Genomic DNA, 23495 nt, shown 5'->3' on the forward strand with positions numbered 1-23495 from the left:
CAGCACAAACCAGTCACTCTGGAGAAAACACGCACACACGCTCTCAGACACACGCGCTCACATGCACACGTGCGCGCGCGCAGACACACACACACACACACACACACACACAGGCATCCAGGAGCAGCCGCCATAATAACCAAAGCAGACAAACCTGCTCAGCCCAAGAAGAGCGCTGCAGATTTAGAAAGGGAAAGCCAAAAGAGCAAGCCTTTCTCTGCGCCTTTGCAGAGAAAACTAAGTGTGTAGAGCTCATTTTCTGGCTCACTCGTTGGTTTTCAGGCCTGAAACTCCCTACCCTTCTTGGCTGGGCAGTTCAGAAAGGCTCAAAGCCATCTGACTCCTCTCTTCCAGGACCTCAGCACCGGCAGTCCCTCTCTAGGACCAGATCTGACCTCACCCAGGATCCACAGGACCCTAGACTTCAATAGGTGGGAAAGAGTCCATAGGTGGTCAATAAGTGGGTGGGTCTCCATAGAGAATAGGAAGAGGATAAATGGGTCCAGGTTTGAAGCTTTGCAGCCCCTTCCCAAGGCCAGCATGGCCAGCAGACCTGGGTGTCAGCAAAACGCAATTTTAATGGGTGTGTATAAACTGCCCACCACCTCAGGGATTGAGGGTTCATAGACTGGGTGGATAAGTCATTACATTTTAAGGACAGTTTTGAAATCAACTTTCCTGTTCTGTGGTGCCTGGGTTGGGTATAGAGGGAGAAGCAGCAACGACATTTCTGTTGTTAAAGAAAAATAATTCCTAGCCTGGTGTGATGGCACATGCCTGTAATTCCAGTTGTTAGGAGGCTAAGGCAGAAGGATCACAAGAGTTCAGGGCCAGCCTCAGTAACTTAGTGAGGCCCTTAGCAACTTAGACCCTGTCTCAAAATAAAAAATAAAAAGACTGGGGATGTGGCTTAGTGATAAAGCACCCCTGGGTATGTCAATCAAAAGAAGAAGAAAAGGAGAAGGAGAAGAAGAGAAGGAGGAGGAGGAGGAGAAGGAGGAGGAAGAAGAAGGAGAAAGAAAAATAATTCACTGGATACTTGTTAAAAATGGCAAGACATTTTAATCAGGACTACTGCAGTGGGGGAAACTGAATTCAAGCCCACTAGAACAGAGACCAGTGGAGAGGTGTAGCCAGGGAACAGGGCGAGAAAAGTATAGAAAATTATTACGAAGAACCTGGTTAGGTGTCAGGGAACTTGATGGGATAGATAGCAAGTGTGGGAGGAGGAGCAATAAACTGGCTTAGCCGGGTTCTGTGCTAACACTGGGCTTGCAGACCAAGACTGAGGCCCAGTGGAGAAGCGGGCTGGAAGAGGCAGACTGAAGCGTGGTCCGGAAGCCATGGAACAAGGGCCTGGTCTCCCTGCACAATACTGGTTCCTTAGACTAAGTGCCTAGCATGGTGTTTAGTGATAGGCAGGGAAGGGTTGACACAGTTCCCACCTGCAGGATCTGAGACCACGAGAAACCATTCCCAGACTGCACACCTCTGCCCAAGCAGATGCCTCAGAAGCACCTGCTACCACAAGATGCCCATGGCACTGAACCATGAGGCCATCCTTGCAGATTGTCATTGGCCTGAGCTCTGGGGACTAGTAACCTCAATCAACTGGCCAGTAGGGGGCAGTCCAGCCCAATGGGAAGGACACCAAAATGGAAGTCCAGAAAAATCCTGGTTTAATTTCCACTTGGCCACTGATTGACTGAGAGGCCCTCAGTACATCATCAAGTCCAGTCTCTGGACCCTTGTCTGCCCCTGTATTTGTAAAGTACCCCTAATGCTGTCTGACCTTATGCTCATAGAGATTCTATGAGATATCTTGGAAGTAATCAAGCTATGAAAAATCTACATAAGCATTCAATGCATCGAATATAAAGACCAGAGATTCTCTAAGTATAATCTTGGGACCAGTAGCAGCAGCAAAATTTTGGGCCCATTCCCAAACTTACATCAGAAACTCAGGTTGGGGACCAGTAATCTGTTTTGAAAAGCATACCAGACTCTGAAGCACCCTCATATTTGAGAGCTACTGATCTAGCAAATACAGATTGTGTAACATAGGCAGAATGCAAAGGGTGGCTGAGAACACAAATGGTTTTGGAAACTTAAATCTCTTTCAGTCAAAGAAAAAATGACTCCAGAAATTACTAATCAAAAAGCAGTATTGGCATTTGAGTAATGTCATGTACTTTTTAAAGCACTTTCAAGTATCCAGTTTCATTTGCTTCTTTAATTCATTCTGTGAGATAGGCAGAAGAGCACATGATCTTGTCCCAAGAAACACAATGATTCAAGAAAGGTTGCTCAGTCACGGTTGGAGTGTTAATGATGAGACAAATGAACTTGGGGCTCCCATATGGCCCCATATCCATAGTATCTGAGATTTAAATCTGAAAGGGACCTTACAATGGATACATCTTCATATAGAAACTCTGCTCATTTTTGCCATCTCATGAGCACATTCCCTTCCAGGACCATGTGTTAGTTCACTATCAAGTATCTATATGGTTCCCTCACCCATGTGGGACTCTGGAGAGCTGGGGAAGCAAGTAAGCTTTGTCCTTTACCTCAAAATTACCCCAGCAATTCAGCCAACACTAAGGATGTCATTGTGGTCTCCATCTTAAAGATGAGGAAGATGAGGATCAGGGGATGAAGACATTTGTTGGAGGTAACATGGCTAGAGATAGAACTGAGTGTTGAAGCCAGACATTCTATTTTGGTCAGCTTTTTCATCCCTGTGACCAAAATACCTGACAAGAACAACTTTAGAGGAGGAAAAGTATGTCTGATGCTCAAGGTTTCAGGTCTCGGTCTGTAGATGACCAATTCCATTGCTCTGGGTCCAAGGTGAGGCAGAACATCATGGTGGAAGGTTGTGGAAGAGGAGAACAGAACAGGACATGGTAATAAGGAAGCTGAGAGAGAGAGAGAGAGCTCCACTCACCAGGGACAAAACACAAACTCCAAAGGCATGCTCCCAGTGGCCTCTCCTCCAGCCACACCCTCCCTGCCTAGAGCTGATGCCCAGTTAATCCCTGTCAATGGGTTAGCGCACTGATGAGGTTTAGGCCCTCGTAACCCAGTCATTTCACCTCTGAACTTGCATTGTCTCAATGTGAGCTTTTGGAGGATACTTCATATCTAAACCATAACAGATCCATCCTGACTCTTGGAAAGCAAGCTGGAAATGGACACCTTCAATAGTTCTTATAAAATAATAGCCAACAGGTGTCCAGAGGGTTTTGGATATTGACTCAATTTCTCTCTCTCTCTTTCTTTTGCAGGTGCACACACGTATTTGTGATGTACTGCTTGAGTTGTGAATGGTCTTAGGGGTAATGTACTCAATGGACCATTTAGCATAAAGAATCTCCCGAACATTCCAGGTGGGTCACTCCACTTGTGATCACACCTTCTGTGATGGAGATCTTACTGCATAATACATCTGAGAGATGCTGCCCCAAGTCATCGCTGCATCTCTTAGAAAAGTTCTTGTGGTGTCCCAAATCCATTCTGCCTGTCACTTGCCTCTTCTCTGATGTGTTTCCTTCTCTCAGAAGTTCAGTGAGATGTAGCGTCCCTGGGAAGGGTCATCTGAAGTCATTGTTGACTGAGTATTGAGGACATAGAGTCACTGGAAGTGTTAATTTAAGCATCAGTGACTGATACCTGCTCATTATCCCCTAGGGAATCCCTGCCAGGAGTTGGTAAATGGTTGCAGGAAGGAGACTCTTCATCCCAGCAATGGAGACTTCAGGTTCGCAGCTCGCCCATTCTGAGCTGGCACCTGTCTGCACACCTCTGTGGGAACCCTGCTCCCCATTCCCAATGTTGCCAATGAGGAAAATGGTTTCAGAAGTCTTAGGGAATCAGTAATGAGACCCCAAGAAATCACTCAAAATCTACCTAGAAAGACATCGGTGCCCCTTCCTACAAGAACTTTCCTCTTCTTAATCTTTCAATCAACTTTATACCCGCACTTTACCAACCCTTGGCCTGGGAGCGCACAGACACTGAATTTAACAACCCATCCAGGGCAAGGGGCCAACAATTAGTAGGACCATTAATGAGTGACCATCCCCTACAATCACCAGGCCCATGAAAAGCCCAAATCAGCTCAGTTCTGACTCAGAGAAGCATGCATAGTGCATTAATTGGAACTGTATTTTTATCGATGCTCTCAGTCCATCCAGGGATTAATGCCGTCTCCTTGATAGGGAGTTAAGGACACCTTTTCACCCCGCCAACATAAATGGCCTCCCTCTGACCCCTCATCAACACGTCCTTGCTCTTCTTCCACTTCCCAGTGCGGGTTGTTTTAAGCTGCAAAGGAGGAAGGGAACTTCAGAGCTCACTCCCCTGTGTGACCTGCATGACCTCAGCCCCCAGCTCTGGAGGAACAGGCAGGACTGTATTACAGAAAGGCAACGGTGGGACGACTGTATACCCCAGACAGTCTGACTGCCTTGTTTCCAGAGTGAAGGCGCTGGGGTCCCAGTCCCACAGCAGTGCCTTGGCATTTCCAAGGACAGAGTGGCCCCACCAGATGAGTTTGCTCAAGGAGCAATATTTCAACTCTGATGTTTTTCAGTAATCATTTATAAAGGTCTTATTGAAATTTATTACATATCTGCTTGTCATACAGAAAACATTTGCCATGTGTAATTCAACCTTTTCTGGCTATATAATTATCACCAAAGTGATGGTGCTTTGCTGTGCTGGGTTGGGAAAACAAGATGAAGGTGTTTGAGCCATTCATTCCACACCAAGGGCCCAGGAGACAGCATTTTAGTGTCCTTGGGTCCGAGCTGAACGATTCTGTATTTCTTTATTTGCTGTGAGACTTTTGCCTGATACTTTTTGTTCTTATGGATGTACAGTGCTATGAATAGAACTGAAATCCTAAGGAATCCTGGACTACAAGAACTGTGAACCCAGGTGACATTTTTTCTTGTCACTAATGTTTATCTAGTACATACCACAATGCCTGGGAGAGCAGGAGATCAATCATTACTTGATGAATAAAATGACTTATTTTCTAATTCTAGCTGCCTCACCTTGGACAAACCCGGGGTCTCAGTTTTCAAATCTGTAATATGGGAATAATAACAACTTTATTTTCAGGATCAAATTAATCAAGTCACAGTTTTCTTAGGGAAGTGCTGTGAACTGAAGAGTGCTATGTAGGGTAACTAATTTTTAGTTTGTAAAAAGACTGTGATTAATATCCTATATCCCTGATTTTGGGGGAGCAGCCTGCGGTTCTAACTGTAAGTCTGATAGCAGTGGCCTTGGCCTGTTAAGGCAGCAGAGAAGAAACCAAGGCAATGGGTCACATGGTTCACCCTGGATATGGAGAGTGCTCCGTGGTCCAACGTCTTCCACGTGGCTCCCATCAGCAGGGGACATGTGTCCCTGGGTCCCTCCCCCTGCCCTGAGCACTGCCTTCACTGTGTCCCAGCTCCCTGTCCCCAGCCCATGTCCCTGTACAGGAAGGAAGAACTTAACCTGCAGTTCTTCCCTGGAGATTTGGACTAGCGTTGCCATAACCAGGGGTCTTTAAGTCATTTTCTAATCAGATTGACACAGATTTTGATCAGAGAGCATTTGCTCTATCATTAATTCCCCTAAAGAATTTTCAAGAGAAAGACATTTGCATTTCGAACAGGGAAAATGAAATGTTTAAGCACCTAAAACCAGGAGCTAATAGTAGAATTTCCAGAAAGCAGTAGCTGGCAGATGACGTCGGGGTCATAGTGGGGCCAGACTCAGGAGGTAGGGGTCTCTCCTATTGCTTCTTCGATTCTTATTGACAAAAGTCTGAGAGCCCCTAGTGGCACTGCACAGGGTCACAGCCCATGTGCCCAGTCTGCCCAGCTCTCCTGGATTCCGGGGAAACTCAGGCATCCTGATTCTCTTCCAGATCATGGTGAATTCCCTGCTCACCCCTGAGAGGCCAGGTGCAAGTGTCTACAGCTGATGGCCCAGGAACCTTACAACTAATTAGCTTTTCATTTTTTTTTGGGGGGGGGAGGGGGGTGGGTACCGGGGATTGAACTCAGGGGCACTAGACCACTCATAGACCACTGAGGCACATCCCCGGCCCTATTTTGTATTTTATTAGAGACAGGGTCTCACCAAGTTGCTTAGTGCCTTAATTTTGCTGAGGCTGGCTTTGAACTTTCTATCCTTCTGCCTCAGCCTCCCAAGCCACTGGGATTATAGGCATGCGCCACTGCAACCAGCACAACTAATTAATTTAAAGTCATTATTAATGTTTTCTTCAGAAGAATTCAGATCATCACTATAACTAGCAACAGCAGCAAAACCACTACCTACCAACACAACCACCACCATGACTACAACTACCACTACCACTACCTACCAACACAACCACTACCATGACTACCACTACCTCTACCTACCAAAACCACCACCACCATGACTACAACTACCACTACCACTACTACCAACACCACCGCCACCATGACTACCACCACCACTACCATCACCATCACTACCATCACTGTAACTACCACCAACCATCACCACTATCACTATAGTTACCACTACCCCCACCACCATCAGCACTGAAACCACCACCAGCACATTACCATTACCATCTTGGCTGGGGCCAACAACACAATCACCACCACCACTAATATCAACTTCATGACCAAAACTACCTCTACCACCATCACCACCACCACCACCGGTATCAATACAACTACCACCACCATCACTACCACTTTACTAGGGTCACCCACAACACAGACACTACCACTAGACCCTGGTCTGGGCTTGAGTTACAGTCCAACTAGTCATTAGCTCTATGATCTTCTAAAACTTATTTAGATTCTCAGATTCCTGAAAAGAATCCCTCAAGCTGAGAGGATCAGAAGATAACTGCACAGCATCCCAGGAGAACACGGTAGCTACTTATTAGAAGGATACTTTTGCCAAGAGAAGAGTAAATGAAGTGATCAACAGTTATTCATTGCAGGGGAAAGAGGGGGGGTCTCACCCCAGAGTTTTGGAGTTTTTTGCCACCTTAAGAAAAGAACGTAAAGTTAAGGTCCAGCGGGCTCTTGCCCTTCTGTCAGGTCCTGTCCTTCCAGACTGGGCAGAATGCTTCGTTCCTCCTCTGTTCGGTTTTCTCCAACCCTGGGAGACATGCTGTTAGGGACATGGTGAATTTGCTGGAGGAGATACCTCTATTCTTCTTGCATCTCTTGTTGTAGCAAATGTGAACAATAGGATATCCAGATCTGCCCTGCCAGATTCCTGGAGCCCAGAGCATTTTGAATAAAGAGATGCCAGAAGTTAGAGCCCGCCATCTTCTAACTCTTGCGCTGTCTTGGGAATGTGCCACTTGACACTGACCTGGGAAGGTCAGGCCCAGCAAGTACTGTTTCTGGGTGGCATCCTGCCCTCCCTCCTCCCTCCTTTCCTTCCTTCCTCCCGTTCCTTGTCATTAGTTCATAGACCACTACTGTGTCCACAAGGTCCCAGGAGCTGAGGGTGCCCGCCTGCCTCCATGTCTCCTCTTACTCTGAGACGTGCCCAGTGGCACCTCTGCCCCTTTGCCCACTCGGTCTTTTGGTAAGGCACAGCTCTTGGCAGACAGTGGGCTGTGACCTGCCTGCCAGAGGCGCCACGCCACGTGCGTGCCAAGCGCATCTCCTCTCCCTCCCGGCGTGCCAGGCTCCTCTGACAAGGAAGGGTAAGGACCCTCCAGGGTTCTCGAGAACATCAATATGTTGTGTATTTAATGTGCTGGCTCTGTTACAGCAAATTAAAGTGAGGGGGCCTGGTGGAAGGGAACACAGCCCGCTGTTCCCGTCCCTTGTCACGCAGGAGGCTGTGGAAATGGCCCTCCAGTGTGGAGGAGGAGGGCACATTACCCCCCCTGCAGGAGCAGAGCAGGCATTAGACAAGCCCCGAGTCTTAATGGGACGCATCCGGCAAACATCTGAGCTTGGGCCTTCAATCACAAACGCTGCAGGATTTAAAAATGAATAAACTTCACATTGTGTTTCTCTTATTTATCCTTTATGCAAATTGTCCCTGGGAGGACCCATTACTCGCACTGCATGGGGACAGCAGAGGCCGGCTCGGAGGCTTGGAGGACCACTTGCAAGCAGTTCCTGGAACGCCAGGCCCGTCCTAGTGCTTTACGGAGGGAGAGGAAGCGATCGTAAAAGGGAAATAAACAGACTGAGTGGTGGGCTCCTGCAGAAGGCTGGGGCACGCGTGCTCACAGTGACATGCCACAGCACGGGAGCCACACACGGGCGACATTCAGACAGGCCCTGATTCAAGGGCCTCTCTGAGGAGACCATGTGTCATCTCCCCATTATTCTCCTCTAATCACAGGGGGATGGGTCATTTGTGAGACTCAACAGAGATAGCAGTGTGCAGGGCCCTCCCATGGAGATGTCCCCAGCAGCAGTGACAGGGCTCCAGAGTGAGCGGGGAACTGGCCTACTGCTGCTGCCCAAGCCCCCCTAGGGCTTTTGGCACCCCAAGAAATCAGGAAGCCGTGGGCCTGGGGTGTTGGAGCCATGAACCTGGAGGAAGGAAGCCATGTCACAAGAGTCAGGCAGAGCCAGCACTGACCTAAAGAATGGAGAGTCCAGTCCAGGACGCAGTGGGCTTTTGGAAGGAGCGTACCACCATGAAAAATGAAGAACCCTGAGACTGGAGCTGAAGCCGCCTGCCGTGTCCTGTCCAACGGAGCTTCTGGGCAACAAGAGCACATCACGCAGCCAACTGCAGATTTGAAAAGAGGGCGGCCTGTCCTGGGCCCAAAGCCACCCCTGTGGATTTGGGTTTTGTGGTTCCTGGCACCCCCGAGTCAGGCATGGCCGGTATGGACTCCATGCTTATTATCCAAACAGAGGAGCACCAGCCCCTTGGAGGGGTTAAGTCTGATACAAATCAGAGTGCCCACAACACAGTTCGCTAAACGCAGTCACACAGGTCAGCGGAGGTTGGTCACCAAGTACCCGGAAACCTCCCTGAGTGGTTCCTCCCTGGCCTCTCCCGGGAACCCATGCCTCTCAGGATCTCTGTTCCTCCTTGGTTCCCCTCTGTCCATGCGTACTCTGACGCGGGCCTTCCTCTCTAGACAGCACAGGCTCGCTCCCTTCCCATTCCCACCCTCAGCTCCACCCAACCCATCATGGCCACCTGCCCCCCACAGAGGGCAGAGCAGCCATCACATTTCCAGGCTCAGGGATGGAAAAGCCTGGGACCCCACCTCCCACGTCTCCTGCCCCCATATTCCCTCTAGCTAAGCTGCTGCCTCCTTTCAAAGGGCTCCTGGCTGCCACTTTATCTCTGCCGTCCTCCCTTGGCCCTTGGGTCCAGTCCCTCACTGCCCCCTGGGTCTGCATACCATCTGGCTCTCACAGAGACTGTTCTGGCCACCTGTCCTCCTTTTAGAGCCCATAGGCTCCCAGGGTTGTGGCATCTAGCTGGAGTCTTGAGGGTCTCCATGATTCCCTCTCATTTATTTAACACTTACCACCTTCTTAAATGTATTCAATTCCCTCTTCGATGGCTGTGCCAGCCCTGTACTTAGCTGCAGGGATATGTAGATGGAGGCACAGTCTGTCCTCAAGAGGAGCGCAGTCATTGGCGGGCCCAGATTGGAAAATCAGCCTTTAAGACATTATGTGATCTTACAAATTCTCAAGATGCAGGGGGAAGGTGAAAGAGGAGGAAATATAGGCGGGGAAAAATGGTTCCCAGGCAAGTAAGTCTTGAGCTAATATCTTTCAAGTTATTGTTTTAATCACCTTTTCATCACAGTGACCAAAATACCTGACAAGAACAATTTTAGAGGAGGAAAAGTTCATTTGATGCTCGTGGTTTCAGAAGTCTCAGTCCATAGACGGACAACTTCATTGCTCTGGGACAAAGGTGAGACAGAACATCATGGCGGAAAGGAGTGACAGAGGAAAACAGCTCAGGACATGGCAAGCAGGAAGCAGAGAGAGAGAGAGTTCCACTCACCAGGGACAAAATATAAACCCCAAGGGCACACTCCAGTGACCTGCCTCTTCTAGCCACACCCTACCTACCTACAGTTACCACCCAGTTAATCAACATCAGTGATTAATCCACCAATTAGGTTATGACTATCATAATCTAACCATCTCACCTCTGAGCAATCTTGTATTGTCTCACATGTGAGCTTTTGAGGTATGCCTCATATCTAAACCATAGTACTCATTAATGTACCTTTTTGCATAAGGTATGGTATGATTGTCTTTGACAAGTGAACATGCATTGAGACTAAGATGGGCATGATGAGAAGAGGGATCAGAATTTAAGTTTTTTGTTCACCTTTTTACGACAGACACCACTCTGAGACCTTTATGTTTAAATATTATTTAAATGGTACATAATTCTATGAAGCCAGTGCTAAAAAGAACTTTTGATAATATTGAGTGATTATGATAGGACAGGATTAAGGTCCAAGCTCTGGTGTCAGATTGCCTGGATTTGGGTGCCATTCTGCTCCCCGTTAGCTGTGTGACTATTGCAAAGTGACTTAATCTCTCTGACTCTGAGAACAGTCAGTGTCCTTATTTCTCAGGGTTGTTGAGAGGCTTAAATGAGTAACTATAAGTAACGCACACCAACCTAGCCACCACAGAGCTAGTGCTAGCTGCTATTGCTGTTGTAAATGTTCCAGATGTATGAATTCATTTAATCTTTATGGTAGCCTTTCCAAGTAGACATACACTCATCTCACTGATGAGGAAACTAAGGGAGGGACAGACCAATTAGCCTTTTCAAGGTAGCACCATTGGTAAATGGAAGAACTATGATTTGAACCAGGAAATCTGCCTTCAGAGGCCATGCTGAGTTCTCAGGGAGCCGGGGACCATTTGTAGAGGTGCATTGGGGGCTGTACCAGACATGGGCACCACTATCTAAGAAGAACTCTGCTTTAATAATGACTTTCTAAATATAAAATTTTAAAACAACATTTATTGAAATAATTTTGAAAGCATACTTTCAAAAGGGTGTAGAAACCACTGGTCTGAGTCAGTTTCACATTTTAGGGATGAGGATAGAGACAGAGCACAGGGAAGCAATCTGTTCCACACTCAAAAGTGCGTGACTGTGGCCCCGTCTCCTTGTGGTCACCTCTGGCCTTTCCCCTGCACCATCTCACCCCTGATCAAAGCCATTAGATTGAAAATTTCCCTAAGAGGACAGAGTGACCCAGTGTGGGCAGAGCAGCTGGTGCTGCTAGCTGGGAACCAGGCCTCTGCAGAAGAGCCAAAAGGGAATGAACCAGGCTTGGTGGGAACTTTCAGAGCCTGCCAAAGTGGCTGGGCCTCCACCCACTCCATCTATGCAAATGCTGGGTATCAATTTGGGTAGGGAAAATGTAATTACCCAGGTTGGAACAGGACCAGGACCTCATCCCCTGGACTGGGAAAATGCTGGAGGATTCTTCAGAACATAAAAGTTACCTCCTTCTTCCTCTGTGCCCCAACCCATCCCCATCAGACAAGAGCAGTTTGGAAACGGAGGAAATTTCTGTGGAGACTCCGGCCCATCCTTTCCCATAACCTCAGCACCAGAGGGGCAGGACCCCTAGTGTCACTGCTAAGATGAAGGGAGCTCAAATCTCCACATCCTCACACCCTGCTGCTGATGATTTTTCCTTTTTTTTTTTTTTTTTTTGTGGTACTGGGGATCGAACTCAGGGCCTTGTGCTTGCAAGGCAAGCACTCTACCAGCTGAGCTATCTCCCCAGCCCTCTGCTGATGATTTTTGACAGTGCCAATACTTGAGCTCTTGAGTGAATGCATTCATGTTACTTTGTTTTATAAGTTCTTATGAACTGATGCTGCTGCCATCACCGAGAAGAATCCACTGAACTTGACCAAAAGACAATGCAGAGGTTGCCCATCAACAAATTCCCGTCCTGGAAGGCAGCAGTAACCCTCTGTGGGATCGATCTCTGGGAGAGGAGCCCTATGCCTGGCACTTGGGGTGCATCTCTTGCTGTCAGCTTCCCATTCACAAACTAAGGAAATGAAACATCCAATTTCCAGGCATCGGACCACTCTGGTATTCCAGGCTTCCTACAAGACTAACGGATGATCTCCACAAACATCCGGGCATCATGTGATGAAGACAGGCTCATCACATCTCCATCAGCAGAAGAAGTGGACATTCCAAGATGCCTGTAACATGCCAATCACTCAGCAGCAAAAAAGAGAAAGGCATTCATCTATCTTTCCATCCAACTGTCCACGTAGTCTATTTTTTCACGAGTAAGAGTGGAAGTAGCACACAATTGACTTACGGGCTGTTGGGCAGGGAACCACAAACATAAAGGTAATTAAAACCCTCCTGGCCTTGGGTGCTTGCCACGAGAGGGGCCAAGAGGCTGACAGCTGCCATTAGTGCAGCACTCCTGCAGGTGTTGTCCTGGGGAAACGCTTCCTCTCCTTACTCCTCGCTGGAAGGGGCGTGCTTTGTTTAAGGGCTCCTATTTGATTTGCAAAGCCAGCACAGGCTCTTATGGGAAACAGTGGGGAACTGTTTCCACGCATGGAGAAATGCCTTTGCTCAGGGCAAAATCCGCTGTTTGGTGAACTGCTTTGCCTTCCCTTTGTGTCAGTATGATTTGAGGGAACCATTAAGCTTTAACAATGCAGAAAATAAATCCCCATTAAAATATATGCACCTTAAAGAACTGAGTTCTCCACCCAAACTGCAAAGGAGAACTCCCATCTCTGCCTGTCACTAGCCCCACTGTCCTTCAAGGCCAAGTGAGGGGGACTCTTATTCCAAGCACCTTCTCTTGATCCTTCATAGCTGGGAGTAATGGATCTGTCACCCCTCCAACCACCCATAGACATTCATTTGTCAAACACCTAGGGTTGGATTTTATTTGGATGATAAGCAGATTGGATTACAATGTGGACTCCACAGAGTGGTCATGAAGTGCCCTTTAGATTTGTGATCCCATTTAATAGCCACCTCTCCCCCATCCCAAGACATAATAGGGACTCCTGTAATGTTTATTGAATGAATGAATGAATGCACCTAGCTGAAAAATCAGATACCTCATCTCTCTTGTCACAACCTAATTGAACTTCATAGCTCTCAAGATCTGTAACAATGGCAGTCCCCAGTAAGCCCCCCGAAAAATTTGACTAGATCCAGTCTGACCTTTTTCTCAAGGGTCCCAGTCCTTAGAAGTCCCTCCCTAGACTCTGAGCTCCTATGGCTGGGATTCACATTTAACTCCAACCTCTGTCTTACTGACTTCAAATGTCATTTCTTTCCTGCTTTGCCATATCTTTCATTTGGTTATAAGATGCCTCTATAGCTGGGGAATAAAGTCACAATCACTAAAAGCCAAGACTTTATCTTGCTGTCCCCTTCAGAGACTAGGGTTTTGCAGAGGACTGACAGTACTCCATATATATTTCCAATGGATCCACCATCCTGAGACTCACCATTTGGTCTGAACTCCTAAGCAATAGACAGACAATGACTAATGCTTTGGAGCTGATGTGAGATGTTCTCCAGTTATCCAAAGAAAAAAGGGTCTGGGACCCAGAAGTCACCAGAAGAAATGCAAAGACCTGACTGCAAAGCTCCCAACTCTAAGAAGTGTCTTGTTTCCCCTGAGTCAGCCTCTAATGATGAGGCCCAGCCTTGGCTCTGGCCCCAGTGCTGCCTCTCACTAGTTGTGGCTTCTTGAACCCAGAGTCATAACCTCACTTGGCCTATTATCTGTCCTTTCTTTTCACATTAAGGATTAGGTCCTGTCTCAGTTCCTGGGGAAACAAAAATAAATCAAAGACACTCTCAACTCTAATAAACACTTTTCTACTTAAAGGTATGAAGGGGTATTAAATAATGTAAACTTTGGTATGGTATGGTCAGCAAATAAATAAGCAAAAAGTAATATGATGTGATATGATGTAGGAACTCTTGGAGACCACAGCCACTCCTGTTTCTTGAGAGAATTTAAGATTTAAAGAAGGGGTGACATAGAATCGGACAAAGCAGTTGAAGAAAGGGTCTTCCAGGCAAAGAACAGAGAGTATATTAGTCTTCTGTTGCTGCTGCAACAAAACACAGACTGTCCCCAAATTACAATGGTTCAATTTACAATCTTTGGACTCTACAGTAGTTTGAAAGTAATATACATTTAATAGAAGCTATACTTTGAATTTTGATCTCTTTCCAGTCTAGCAATATGCAGTATATTTGGTACACTTTTGGCTTACAGGATTTTCGACTTTAATGTGTTTATTGGGACATAACATCATCACATAAGTCAAGGAGCAATGGAATCATAAGTTCATTGGCTCAAGACAAGGTGAATTTTCATTTTATGGTTCTACACATCAGAAAACCGGGCTAACACAAAGATGTCACCAGGACTATGCTCCCTGCTGCAGGCTGTAGGGGAGGATGCACTCCCTTCACTTTTCTGGGCTTCAGAAGTCACCCAGTTTCCTTGGCTCCTGGCCACCTTCCTTCACCTTCACAGCCAGCAACAGCTAATGGAGTCCTTCTCACACTGCCTCACTATGACCTCTTCTGCCTCCCCCTTGGGTGTAGAGCACCTGGTGATCACATTGGGCCCACCTGGATACTCCAGGAGAATCTTCCTATTGCATATACAGACAGCTGATTAACAACCCTGAGTCACTTTTGCCATACAAAGTCATAGTTTCACAGGTTCTGAGAAGAGGAACATCTTCAGGAATTCGTCATTCTACCTACCCCAGCAAAGACAGAGGCACAGACAAGTGCAACGACAGAGAAAGAGAAATGTTCGGAGCTCAGTGTGGAGTGGTTAATAGGGGAAAATCCAGGTGACGAAGATCCTCACATATCAAGCACATTTTTTTATCCACTGTGGATTTTGAGTAGGGGAGTGACCCTGCATGATCAATCACTCCAGCAATGGGATGGGAAGGACCTCAAAGGAAGTGAGGCAGGGAGCCCGCTAGGAAGTTTCTGGAGCAGTCCACATGGGAGGAGACAAAGGCTGACCTAGGATGAATGCAGGGCTGGATTTGAAGCTTCTAGGGTGGGAGTGTAAGAAAGAAGAGGTCAGCCATGCCTGCAGTGTGTGGCTTAGGCCTCTGCATGAATGATGGTTCAGTGAGCTGAGCTGGAGACTCACTGGGCATGTGCAGAATACTGTGAAGAGGTTCAGGTGTTGGTAGGACGCCCAGGTAAAACATCTTGTTGGTAGGCCATGAGTGTAAGGGATGGGAAACTCCTACCAACTTCACAGAGGCATTGTAAACACTACCAAGGCAGGAATGCAGGCAAATGCACCGTTATGTAGTTCCTCACCAGCAAATAAAGATGGCGAGCCACTGAAGATACATAGTTCATCAACAAACATATCACTGGCTCCTTCTGCGTGTCCACTGGCTTAGGTCCTACAGGGACCCAGGGAGTTCCAAGTTGCTCTTGAATTGGAGAGGTGCCAGGTACTTCTGGGAAGTCAGGACACACGAGTCAGGAGAAATGGAGTAACACAAATGTCAAAGTAGCCTGTCTGGCCCACACCAGAAACCTGCCAGTGGTGCAGTTGTCTCCTTGACTCTTGGTTTCCTGCCTAAGATCACCACGTCCTTTTGATTTTATCTTCTAAACACTTCCTGATTCTGCTCCTTGATGCTTTAAGCTCAGGCTTTTTTTTTTTTTTTCTTCATTTGAATTAGTGTGAAAGACCCTGAACCAGCCTCCAGTCTTATTCCCCTCCAAGCTGCTCTTTAAATGACATCTAGAGAATAATTTCTGTAACTTGATCTTAACACTCCTCAACCTGAAACATTTGATTCTTTAGTCCTCTTCAAAAATAACCCATCTTTAATTATTTAAACATATTGTTCTTAGTGGTTTAAAATCCAAATCTGGTAACTGTGCTGCCTGAATCTATTTCTAATGTCTGTTGTTTATCTTGACTTTTCAGTCTTGTCTTATCATCTTATATGCCTGGTTATGCTTCACGAGTGTCAGACTTGTATATGAAAACTTATGATGGTAATTTGATCCGTTAGATGATGCCATCTTCTTCAAGAGAGGATTTACTTTTATTTTGGTGGGCAACCAGGGAAGAAGCACTAGCAATTCCAAATCATCCAAGTGCAAACAAGAAATATGATGGCTTGGAATTGGACTTCATTCTCTACGAGAACTGGTCTACTCGTTATTTCACCATTACTCCTGAGATAAGGCCCTTCAGGGTTCCAACCTGAAGACTGAGTATAGACCCAGGCCTTTCCTCCTTGATGGTCTCTGAACTTCCCCCTTTGACTTCATGGCCTCATGAGTCTGGTGAGAGCCTTTCAGCCTCTTGGCCTCTTCATCATCACTATGTTTGGAAGCATCATTAGCCTGTTGGACTATCTCTCTGCTCTTCCCTCCTCTCCTAAATTTTGGCCTTGGAATTCCTCAGTGCTTTGAAAGCTCTCCAGTACCTTCAAAGATATCATTTTGCTTTTGTTTTTGTTAAAGAATATTTTGTTTCACTCTTCTAGTTGTTCTCAGAGGAAGAGTTGTTGGAAACAACTTACTGTCCATCCCTCGGATATATTTTTAAGAGTGTGTGTGAGTGGGGAGGGGGAGCATAGGCAGAATCCAGCCAGGAAGACTTCCCAAGCCAGACAATTTAGCAGAGGAAATTTAACATAAGAAACTCATGTGGAGTGTGCAGAATGAACCAAAAGAGCAAGCAGGGACCAATGAGATCAAGAACATGAGGACTAGAGGAACCGATGAAGAGTTGAAGTGATCAGAGCTCAGGAGGCAGGGCCAGCTGTCTGGAGCTGAACAATGGCATGCCCAGTAGAAAGCACAGAGCCACAGATTGCCAGGGGTGCTGCCCAAAGCAGGGGGAGAGCAGGGTGACCTGGCTCCCTGCCTTGTCTGCTCCTCATGCCCTGCAGTCAGGACAGTCAACTTCCAGAGACTCCCCTGGACCAACTCATTAGAAAGGCAGTAGCCAAGGGAGCCTGGGAAAGCAGAGGAAGACAGGAAGAGAATCTAAGACCAAAGAGCCAGTGACTGGATGCCAAGCAGACAGAGACACCCAAGAAGGTAGTATTTATGGTTGCTTCAAGGGTAGAAAGAGAATTGGTGGATGGCAGTTATGGGAGTGGAGACTGAAGTTGAAAGAGACAGTTTGTGCTCATATTAAATATTAACCATAAACACATACCAGTGAAAAGTCAAATCAAACCCTTCCATAGCAGCATTTCTCAAACTTAAAATTACCCAGGGAGAAAATGCATACCCCGTGAATCTAGATTGTGTCTGGAAAATGCTCTGTACACACCATCTCTTGTGATTCTGGTATGACCTTCCAGGTGCACACAGTTGAGAAGGTGACTGGGCACCTTCCCACGGCTGCATCTGTGACTGGTTCCTCTGTGAAACTCGCCCTTACAATGAGGACAGAGGTTGACGTTTGCTTCTCTCTTGCCTTTGATCTTTCTGCACTATGTCCTCCAAGCGTCCTAATAATTTGTCCTAATAATGTGTGTTTTCCTTCTACATTAGCACCTGAGAGCTGAGAACTTTCTTATTTACAATAAGCCCCAGAAATTTCTTGCACTGTCCGTGGCACATTGGAGGAGATCGTTGAAAGCTGGCTAAATTGACTGGCTCGTAATTTCCACAGAAAGAAAGTGACTGGGAAGAGTTTCCCAGAGGAGAAATCGCCTTTGACAAGCAGAGTGGAAGGGAAAATACATCCCAGGCTGGGGAAAGGGAATACACTGAGGTACTAAGGCGGCAGGCTCGTTTCTATTAGTGAACAACCCTGGCAATGAATATAAAGTGCTTTGATTTTTTTTTTTTTAAGACATATTCCCTAAACCCACACTCGATGGGTCCCCCCTATCTGGGGCCATCACTTCCCCAGATGTTAATGAGTGCTTCCAGCATTGATCATGGGGAGAGACCCCCACAGCTTTATAAAACATGCAGATGACTGGTTTTTAACGAATGCAAAATGCCAAACAAAAGCAGCATCGAAGGCCAGTTACTCATGCATAGTAAAGTTCCCAGGGAAAAAAGAAGCAAATAAATAGGGAAAAAATACCTTGGCTGGAACCATTCCTAATAGGCAATGGACAATTGGGAACAGCAGGGGTTTGCAGGGACACAGGAGCAAATAGCAAATACATTTGGAAGATGTCAGTGACAGCAAGATCAAGGCGGCACCAAATGGCCCCCTGGCTTTTGTTTCTATTAGGACCTGAGGCCTGTATTCTGCCTTCTCAGACAGAAATGCTCAAGGCTAAGCTTTGTTTGTTTGTTTGTTTGTTTGTTTGTTTGTTGGGTGAGTTGGGGAGGAGAGGAAGAGTTGGACATACACACACAGCAAGAAAAAAAGCAATTCTAGAAATGGTGGCGTTTAAATGGGACTTCTGTGTGTTCCCTTTGAACTAGAAGCCACCGACTTGAACTTTGCCTTCCCTGAATTATGGGCAGGACCTCGCCTGACTCACCACCCCTGTATCCTCACATGAACTCAAACTGAGGCATCTCACAATATTTCCTAACATGGCCATATACAAAGTCACCGTGACTGTCTGTGCCGATGTGCGTTGTGGGGAGTAATTTGTTAAATGCACACAGCTTCTGTAACCCTGTTTTGGCATGCCTTCTTTTTTAACATACCCAAAGCCTCAAACCCCAGCACAGTCTGGGCTGCTTCCTACCCTGTCTGCCAGCCCCTCTCTTTGCCTGGGTAATGCAGATGGTGTGACCCCAGAAGCCCTGGGAGGGCCCTCAGCCCGTACCCCTGCACAACCCTCACACACAGGCTTAATGATGCTTGGGATCCCTTTGTCAGTAGCACCATCTTTCTTTTCATACTGAGAAATGAGTCTCAAGTTGTAAACTCTCTGGGGAGAGAAGCCCCCGTCCTCACATTGCTTCGGAAGTGTCAGTGGGTGTCTCTGCGTCCTTCTAGGAAGCCGCCATCCTTCGGGTAGTATCCCTCGCCCATTAGACCGAGGAGTCAGCATGTCGGCATCAGGGAAGGACTGGCGGGGTCAGCAGTGTCTGAAGGCTGCAGAGGGGCTGTGAAGCGGGGACATACCTGCCGAGTCTCAGGTTTCATCTCAAATTTCCTGCAAATGTGAGCCTACCTGGTCATATATCCCGTTTGTTTTACTACGAAATGGTGTTTGTAGTGGACACTCTGGTTCACCCAGATGTTCTTTGTAAGACAGACATGTCCACAACTGTCATCATTTGCTGATGACTCACAACTGTGATGATCACTGGGCATTGACCTTGGTGCAGGGTACGGGCCACACCCAAGGCTGTGCTCCCTCCTCGGGGAGTGCAGAGAATAATGGGCTAATATGAAAACACAAAAGCCCACTTGCCTCAACTCGGGATGACTCGAAGGGTCATCTCCATGGGGTCAGCTGAGACTTCCCTCATTGCCAGCACATTGCAGGCCACCCACTCCCTCTGCCTGATTCCACCTTCTCCACTTCTCCCGAGAGCATGCTCCAATCGGCCTCCCGCATGCCGCTCCCCACCTCAGAGTCTGGCTCTCCACCCTGAGCAGATATAGTCCTCAGAATTAGATCTAGAACGGGGTTTTGGAGTGGGCGCATCACTGTTTGGCTTGTGGCAACAAGGACCCCTTGTCTGCTGGTCACCGGAGTCTGGACAGCGCCCAGCATGCTGTGGCAGGGCAGCTGTGCATCAGTGGTAAAGTGATTTAGGATCCCAGTGGAAGGGGACAGATCGACTGGAGAAATATCTGAGGCTTAGGAGGAAGTCTATGGACTTGGGTGGTTGCCACTCAGATGGTGCAAGCCTTTGATCTAGTGAGGAGAGATAATGGTGAGCTCACCAAGCCCAAGCAAAGTACAACCCAGAGAGTCTTGTTCACAGCATGAGAGAGGCCCTGGGCTCCTGCAGCCAGAACAGAGCAGAGGAGCAGGTGCTGAGTGAATCCTGGGTACAAAAGCTTCAGAGAAGGTTGATGTGGAGCACAGCTGGTTTCCTACATGCAGGGTAGGGCCCTGGCACGTGATCAGGGACCTGATCCTGGGAATGGGAATAGCTGGGTAAACCCCACAGGGAATCTTGAACTCCCAGTGGAATTGATCTCAGTGGAATTAATTCCACTGGGAGTTCTCCCAACTTGATCTAGGCTTACAGAGCTGTTTTTGGTTTGGGCTGAATTCCTGACATCAGTCAGTCCACCGAGGTCCATCAAGCACTGTGCTCAGGGTACTACTGAGCACTCTGTTGCTCTGACACAAGTCCCTGACTGTCCAAGAGTTCTGCCTTGGCTCATGAGGGAGGCCACCCTCCTCTGGGGTATTCATTCTCTAGCCGAGGATTGGTTAAGAAGCTAGAAACGAGAACAGGAGAGTGACCAGCACCTGCTGCCTATCTGATCTTGCTGGAAGTTTAGAGTCTGCTTGGAGGCCACATGTCACCTCTGCCTCAAGGGCTGTCCCCAGGCTATCAGTTCACTGCATTTGTTTCCAGGGTGGGGTGTGACTCAGAGGTAGAGAAAAAAAGAAAAAAGGAGAAAAACTCCACATGCTTCAGAGGGAAGGCAGCAGTAGTGGGTGTGCCGAGGTCCTGCTGCCCCCATTTCTGTACCTCCGGATCATCTGGACCTCCTCACATTTCCTAGTGGCCACCACAGTTGGGGGTGGCCATGCAGCTGGTCTTCACCAGTAGGATATGACAGAAGGCCTAAGTGCCAATTCTAGGAGAGACACCCTTCCACACACATGATTCACACCTGATTCCCCTTCAGGTGTCTAAAGAGATGAATCCAATGGCCTGGAGGCCAAGGAACCACAGGTGGAAGGAGCCAGAGGCCCAGACAACTGTGTAGAGGACCCTCCTGACACTACCTCTACTGACCCACTGTGACCTGAGCAGCAAACAAACTTGGGCTGGCTTAAGTGACTCACTCCCTTGCTTGTGGGAACAACAAGCCAATCCTGATGAGATACAAAGCTCGAGAAGAACGGAGGGAGGCTGGAGTGTTTAGGGGGTTGCCACAGAGGAGGGAGGCACTGAGTAGTTTCCTGCAAGAAAAATGGGCTTCCGAAGGCTCATGAGCAAGAGGGGAACCCGGCGTCCCTTCAGAAGCACACCCTGGCCTGTAGGAGGAGGAAAAGTCGGGCAGGTGACTAGAGAGGCTGAAGCAGTAAGAAGCCAGTCCAGTCATGCAGGGGGAGGCCAAGGTCAAGGCAGGAGAAGGGGTTTTGGAGGAGAGAGAGCCAAGGGGCTGAGCAGGAGGGCTCTGCAGAACATGGTGTCAGGTGGGGCATGGAGGATGCAGGGAAGCCCGGAGGGTGGTTTGAATGTGTTCCCCCAAAAGCATGCGTTGGAAACTCCACCCCCAAGGCAACAGTGTTGGGGACTGAGAGGTGACAATGCTCTAGAGCAGAATGAATGGATCAGTACTATTGCCATGGGATGGGTTACAACAGGAAGAGGATGAATCTGGCTCTTGTAATGAATGCCTATCATTTCATGTTGCCTCGGAACACATTTTCAAATACTAATTTAATTTTCTCATGCCACAAGTGAGCCCCTGACATTTTCCAACTCTATCTCACTCCCAAATGTCTCAAGTTGGTGACCAGAGACTAGAATTTCAAGGTATCTCTCCTGCATGCAGACTGGTCTCCCCACTTTCCTGCTGCTTCCTACAAAAGGTTCATTCATAAGTTTACCCTAGAACTTAAAAGTGACAACATCCTGTTCCCCAGTGGGTGTGGATTTCCCTCCTACAATCCCCAGTCTCCACGTGCTCTACCCCCAACCCCAGGTGTGCAGGTGCTACGGGATCTGTAAGTCCTAAAATCCCTTCAACTTCCACACTGTGGTGGCCATGGAAGTTGAACCTGCAATCCTACCCCTGACAATAAGGCAAGCAGCCCTGTGGCTGGATCCCCTGCTTGTGCTCTTCTGTCTGGGCTGCACGTAGAGGCTGGGGACGGTGACTACCAACTACACTGAATAGAAAATTCGATAGAATCAATTTCAAACTAGTCTCTTCTTGCTCACTCTTTTTTCTGCCTACCACCATGGGATGACGCAGCATGAAGGCCTCTACCTTTCTTCAATATTGACTTCCTAACCTCCACAATCATGAGCCAACAAATTCCTTTAAATTTGTTTAAATTACCCAGTCTTAGCTGTGGTGCTCACCTGTAATCCCAGGTACTCACGAGACTGAGGCAGGAAGATCACAAATTTGGGCAACTTAGCAAGTCTCTGTCTTGAAATAAAAAGGCCTGGGGGTGTCGCTCAGTGGCTGAGTGTCTGCCTGGTATGCCTGAGGCTCTGAGTTCAATCTCCAGCATGGGGGGGGTCAGGGAGAATAGTGTTTGATATTTTGTTAAAGCAGCACAAAAAGACTGAGACAGACACCAAAAGGGTTGGGGGTCTTGAAGAGGAGAAGGATGATGATTCATGTTTGGACTATCAGTTTGAACTGCCAAGAGTTATGGCAAAATGTCCAGCTACTACTGTAAATGTCCCCCTGGAACTGGGAAGAGGGTGAGAGCCAGTAGTGATTACAGGATAACACGGGTTGTAAGGCCTTTGCAGATCCCATCTCTGGGTTCCCTTGTTGATAAATATACCCAAAATACTCAGATCCCACATGCAGGTCTGCACTGCAGTGTAGATTCAACCCCACAATTGAATATTCTCGGAAAGAGAAATGAGCCAGAAGTGCAAGTCCCTGGGAAGATGTTTGACAGGGGCTGAGGAGGTTGACTCTCGTCCCATGTTGAACCTGACCTGGTCTCGGTATTCACACTTTCCACAAAAGGGAGGCTTAGAACAGAGACACGCTGCAATCCGTGGTGATGCAGGATGCCGTGGGCAATCCAGCAACAGAAGACAGGAGTGCGACACTGGCCTCGAGGAGAAGAACAGCAAATATTCCAAGAAATGAAAGAGAAGCCATGTATAAATGTCATTAGCACTTTCACAGTGATAAAAGAAAATACTTTTAAAATAAATGAGGTGCTACTAAATAAATGAATCACTTGAAAATGTACTTGTGGGATAACTGAGATAAATTAAAAAACAGATTAAAGTAACATCTGTATATTAACATCGTCATAAAATGGAATGGTAATGGGGGGAGCGTGCAAGGTATTATAAAACAATAATCAGAAACGTGTCAATTGCTGAAAGGCCACCACCAATGCAGACATATTTATCTTGGTGCTGCTATTTCTGCAGCACATTTCCCCCAGCCAGTTCTATAAGAAGGTCTGTTCAACTCTGATGAACACCCTTGAATTCCATCACAGAGTAACCCCGCCTCAGGAAGGCTGTGCGTTGAACGGATCATTGTCACCAGAAATAGCGTGTCACAGGACATGACAGCTAAGTGCTCTTCCTTACCCTAGAATGCCCTGTTTGACATGGCCCAAACCTTTAGGAGATAACAC

This window comes from Sciurus carolinensis, chromosome 15 (genome assembly GCF_902686445.1).
Source record: "Sciurus carolinensis chromosome 15, mSciCar1.2, whole genome shotgun sequence".
Classification (NCBI taxonomy): Eukaryota; Metazoa; Chordata; class Mammalia; order Rodentia; family Sciuridae; genus Sciurus; species Sciurus carolinensis.